Source organism: Sceloporus occidentalis, unplaced genomic scaffold (assembly GCF_023333645.1).
Source record: "Sceloporus occidentalis isolate IW3139 unplaced genomic scaffold, rSceOcc1.0.p SCAF_101, whole genome shotgun sequence".
NCBI classification, from domain to species: Eukaryota; Metazoa; Chordata; class Lepidosauria; order Squamata; family Phrynosomatidae; genus Sceloporus; species Sceloporus occidentalis.
Genome location: NW_028317081.1, coordinates 2,395,001 through 2,400,000, shown reverse-complemented (window position 1 = coordinate 2,400,000; position 5,000 = coordinate 2,395,001). Strand labels below are relative to the sequence as shown.

Below are 5,000 nucleotides of genomic sequence, written 5' to 3'. Positions count from 1 at the left end.
CCTGGGGCAGACCAACAAACAACAGGGCCAAAAAAAAACCAACAGATTGTGTTTAGTCTTTTAGCTTCCAGTACGTGTGAAAATAGGAAAAATAGTGAAAACCGGGGAAGAAAAACCGGCAAAGTAGAAGCAAACAATGAGAAACTTTTCATTTGCATTATTGGTACATCATATGATCTGAGAAACACTCATAAAACATCTTTGGAAAGTTCAAGATGTTTAATAGTATGCCATGAATGATATTACACAGGGTAAGAATAGATTTTTCATGGTGTGAGCAATAGCAAAAATAGCAAAGGTGGAAGATTTGGTTTGTTTAAGAGCATGGCAACAGGTAAGAACTGACTTTTTGTTTGTGATTCCCTCCTTCTGCTGTGGAAAGTAAGCTAAAGTGAGAGAGTGGTTAGAACTTATCAAGAAACATTAGGTTCCACCAAGATTTGAACTCGGATCATTAGATTCAAAGACTGGTTTATAATACGATCTGAGCAACACTCACAAAACATCATTGGAAAGTTCAAGAGGGTTTAATAGCATGCTATGGGTAATATTACACAGGCTAAGAAGAAGCTTTTTTTGGTCATTCTACTTTTGCGATTTTTGAAGGAAGGTAGTTTGCAAGCGCGTTAAGGCTAAAGATGAGGTCCCACCGAGATTTTAACTTGGATCGCTGGATTCAGAGTCCAAAGTGCTAACCATTACACCATGGAACCTCGCACAAATTTTAACAAAACACATGGCCTGGGGCAGACCAACAAACAACAGGGCCAAATAAAAACAACAGATTGTGTTTAGTCTTTTAGCACATGTGTACTGGTTAGAACTTATCAAGAAACATTAGGTTCCACCGAGATTTGAACTCGGATCACTGGATTCAAAGTCCAGAGTGCTAACCATTACACCATGGAACCACATTGAACAAAGCCTCACACGGAACCATACTGAATGAGGCCTCACACAACCCCATCCAGAAAAATGTTCCCTCAACGATGTTTCGTCTTCTGCTTACTGTCCTTCTGTATAAATGGAAAGAAGGTCAAAAGTGGACAAGACTTGTAAAGGAGAACCAGACAAATATTAGGAAATTATTCAAATGCATGCTGGCAGAGAGAAAAGAAAAGAGATTGTCCTTGTGCTTCCTCTACTGGGCCAAATGTTATAGACATTGAAACAAGAAGTCAAATGTTAACCATGTCTTCATTTTACATGTATCCAAAGACTGAAACTGTTACATGATGTTTCATGGTTTATAATACGATCTGAGCAACACTCACAAAACATCATTGGAAAGTTCAAGAGGGTTTAATAGCATGCTATGGGTAATATTACACAGGCTAAGAAGAAGCTTTTTTTGGTCATTCTACTCTTGCGATTTTTGAAGGAAGGTAGTGTGCAAGCGCGTTAAGGCTAAAGATGAGGTCCCACCAAGATTTGAACTCGGATCGCTGGATTCAGAGTCCAGAGTGCTAACCATTACACCATGGAACCTCACACAAATCTTAACAAAACACATGGCCTGGGGCAGACCAACAAACAACAGGGCCAAAAAAAACCCAACAGATTGTGTTTAGTCTTTTAGCTTCCAGTACGTGTGAAAATAGGAAAAATAGTGAAAACCGGGGAAGAAAAACTGGCAAAGTAGAAGCAAACAATGAGAAACTTTTCATTTGCATTATTGGTACATCATATGATCTGAGAAACACTCATAAAACATCTTTGGAAATTTCAAGATGTTTAATAGTATGCCATGAATGATATTACACAGGGTAAGAATAGATTTTTCACGGTGTGAGCAATAGCAAAAATAGCAAAGGTGGAAGATTTGGTTTGTTTAAGAGCATGGCAACAGGTAAGAACTGACTTTTTGTTTGTGATTCCCTCCTTCTGCTGTGGAAAGTAAGCTAAAGTGAGAGAGTGGTTAGAACTTATCAAGAAACATTAGGTTCCACCAAGATTTGAACTCGGATCATTAGATTCAAAGACTGGTTTATAATACGATCTGAGCAACACTCACAAAACATCATTGGAAAGTTCAAGAGGGTTTAATAGCATGCTATGGGTAATATTACACAGGCTAAGAAGAAGCTTTTTTTGGTCATTCTACTTTTGCGATTTTTGAAGGAAGGTAGTGTGCAAGCGCGTTAAGGCTAAAGATGAGGTCCCATCAAGATTTGAACTCGGATCGCTGGATTCAGAGTCCAAAGTGCTAACCATTACACCATGGAACCTCGCACAAATTTTAACAAAACACATGGCCTGGGGCAGACCAACAAACAACAGGGCCAAATAAAAACAACAGATTGTGTTTAGTCTTTTAGCACATGTGTACTGGTTAGAACTTATCAAGAAACATTAGGTTCCACTGAGATTTGAACTCGGATCACTGGATTCAAAGTCCAGAGTGCTAACCATTACACCATGGAACCACATTGAACAAAGCCTCACACGGAACCATACTGAATGAGGCCTCACACAACCCCATCCAGAAAAATGTTCCCTCAACGATGTTTCGTCTTCTGCTTACTGTCCTTCTGTATAAATGGAAAGAAGGTCAAAAGTGGACAAGACTTGTAAAGGAGAACCAGACAAATATTAGGAAATTATTCAAATGCATGCTGGCAGAGAGAAAAGAAAAGAGATTGTCCTTGTGCTTCCTCTACTGGGCCAAATGTTATAGACATTGAAACAAGAAGTCAAATGTTAACCATGTCTTCATTTTACATGTATCCAAAGACTGAAACTGTTACATGATGTTTCATGGTTTATAATACGATCTGAGCAACACTCACAAAACATCATTAGAAAGTTCAAGAGGGTTTAATAGCATGCTATGGGTAATATTACACAGGCTAAGAAGAAGCTGTTTTTGGTCATTCTACTCTTGCGATTTTTGAAGGAAGATAGTGTGCAAGCGCGTTAAGGCTAGAGATGAGGTCCCACCGAGATTTGAACTCGGATCGCTGGATTCAGAGTCCAGAGTGCTAACCATTACACCATGGAACCTCACACAAATCTTAACAAAACACATGGCCTGGGGCAGACCAACAAACAACAGGGCCAAAAAAAAAACAACAGATTGTGTTTAGTCTTTTAGCTTCCAGTACGTGTGAAAATAGGAAAAATAGTGAAAACCGGGGAAGAAAAACCGGCAAAGTAGAAGCAAACAATGAGAAACTTTTCATTTGCATTATTGGTACATCATATGATCTGAGAAACACTCATAAAACATCTTTGGAAAGTTCAAGATGTTTAATAGTATGCCATGAATGATATTACACAGGGTAAGAATAGATTTTTCACGGTGTGAGCAATAGCAAAAATAGCAAAGGTGGAAGATTTGGTTTGTTTAAGAGCATGGCAACAGGTAAGAACTGACTTTTTGTTTGTGATTCCCTCCTTCTGCTGTGGAAAGTAAGCTAAAGTGAGAGAGTGGTTAGAACTTATCAAGAAACATTAGGTTCCACCAAGATTTGAACTCGGATCATTAGATTCAAAGACTGGTTTATAATACGATCTGAGCAACACTCACAAAACATCATTGGAAAGTTCAAGAGGGTTTAATAGCATGCTATGGGTAATATTACACAGGCTAAGAAGAAGCTTTTTTTGGTCATTATACTTTTGCGATTTTTGAAGGAAGGTAGTGTGCAAGCGCGTTAAGGCTAAAGATGAGGTCCCACCGAGATTTTAACTCGGATCGCTGGATTCAGAGTCCAAAGTGCTAACCATTACACCATGGAACCTCGCACAAATTTTAACAAAACACATGGCCTGGGGCAGACCAACAAACAACAGGGCCAAATAAAAACAACAGATTGTGTTTAGTCTTTTAGCACATGTGTACTGGTTAGAACTTATCAAGAAACATTAGGTTCCACCGAGATTTGAACTCGGATCACTGGATTCAAAGTCCAGAGTGCTAACCATTACACCATGGAACCTGGGGCAGACCAACAAACAACAGGGCCAAATAAAAACAACAGATTGTGTTTAGTCTTTTAGCACATGTGTACTGGTTAGAACTTATCAAGAAACATTAGGTTCCACTGAGATTTGAACTCGGATCACTGGATTCAAAGTCCAGAGTGCTAACCATTACACCATGGAACCACATTGAACAAAGCCTCACACGGAACCATACTGAATGAGGCCTCACACAACCCCATCCAGAAAAATGTTCCCTCAACGATGTTTCGTCTTCTGCTTACTGTCCTTCTGTATAAATGGAAAGAAGGTCAAAAGTGGACAAGACTTGTAAAGGAGAACCAGACAAATATTAGGAAATTATTCAAATGCATGCTGGCAGAGAGAAAAGAAAAGAGATTGTCCTTGTGCTTCCTCTACTGGGCCAAATGTTATAGACATTGAAACAAGAAGTCAAATGTTAACCATGTCTTCATTTTACATGTATCCAAAGACTGAAACTGTTACATGATGTTTCATGGTTTATAATACGATCTGAGCAACACTCACAAAACATCATTGGAAAGTTCAAGAGGGTTTAATAGCATGCTATGGGTAATATTACACAGGCTAAGAAGAAGCTTTTTTTGGTCATTCTACTCTTGCGATTTTTGAAGGAAGGTAGTGTGCAAGCGCGTTAAGGCTAAAGATGAGGTCCCACCGATATTTGAACTCGGATCGCTGGATTCAGAGTCCAGAGTGCTAACCATTACACCATGGAACCTCACACAAATCTTAACAAAACACATGGCCTGGGGCAGACCAACAAACAACAGGGCCAAAAAAAAACCAACAGATTGTGTTTAGTCTTTTAGCTTCCAGTACGTGTGAAAATAGGAAAAATAGTGAAAACCGGGGAAGAAAAACCGGCAAAGTAGAAGCAAACAATGAGAAACTTTTCATTTGCATTATTGGTACATCATATGATCTGAGAAACACTCATAAAACATCTTTGGAAAGTTCAAGATGTTTAATAGTATGCCATGAATGATATTACACAGGGTAAGAATAGATTTTTCACGGTGTGAGCAATAGCA

General features: G+C 38.9%; 1 protein-coding gene and 9 non-coding genes across 10 annotated transcripts in view; all 10 read right to left on the bottom strand.

Annotated features, from left to right (window-relative positions):
• Positions 1-5,000, bottom strand: part of LOC149283794 (complement component C7-like) — a 145,572-nt gene that overhangs the window by 100,327 nt on the left and 40,245 nt on the right. The gene's annotated exons all lie outside the window — the stretch shown is intronic.
• Positions 840-911, bottom strand: TRNAQ-UUG (transfer RNA glutamine (anticodon UUG)). Its single transcript has one exon. It is a non-coding gene; the product is annotated as a tRNA-Gln (tRNA).
• TRNAQ-CUG (transfer RNA glutamine (anticodon CUG)) lies at positions 1,417-1,488 on the bottom strand. The gene has a single exon. It is a non-coding gene; the product is annotated as a tRNA-Gln (tRNA).
• Positions 2,157-2,228, bottom strand: TRNAQ-CUG (transfer RNA glutamine (anticodon CUG)). The gene has a single exon. It is a non-coding gene; the product is annotated as a tRNA-Gln (tRNA).
• TRNAQ-UUG (transfer RNA glutamine (anticodon UUG)) lies at positions 2,355-2,426 on the bottom strand. Its single transcript has one exon. It is a non-coding gene; the product is annotated as a tRNA-Gln (tRNA).
• Positions 2,932-3,003, bottom strand: TRNAQ-CUG (transfer RNA glutamine (anticodon CUG)). Its single transcript has one exon. It is a non-coding gene; the product is annotated as a tRNA-Gln (tRNA).
• Positions 3,672-3,743, bottom strand: TRNAQ-CUG (transfer RNA glutamine (anticodon CUG)). The gene has a single exon. It is a non-coding gene; the product is annotated as a tRNA-Gln (tRNA).
• Positions 3,870-3,941, bottom strand: TRNAQ-UUG (transfer RNA glutamine (anticodon UUG)). Its single transcript has one exon. It is a non-coding gene; the product is annotated as a tRNA-Gln (tRNA).
• On the bottom strand, positions 4,039-4,110 carry TRNAQ-UUG (transfer RNA glutamine (anticodon UUG)). Its single transcript has one exon. It is a non-coding gene; the product is annotated as a tRNA-Gln (tRNA).
• On the bottom strand, positions 4,616-4,687 carry TRNAQ-CUG (transfer RNA glutamine (anticodon CUG)). The gene has a single exon. It is a non-coding gene; the product is annotated as a tRNA-Gln (tRNA).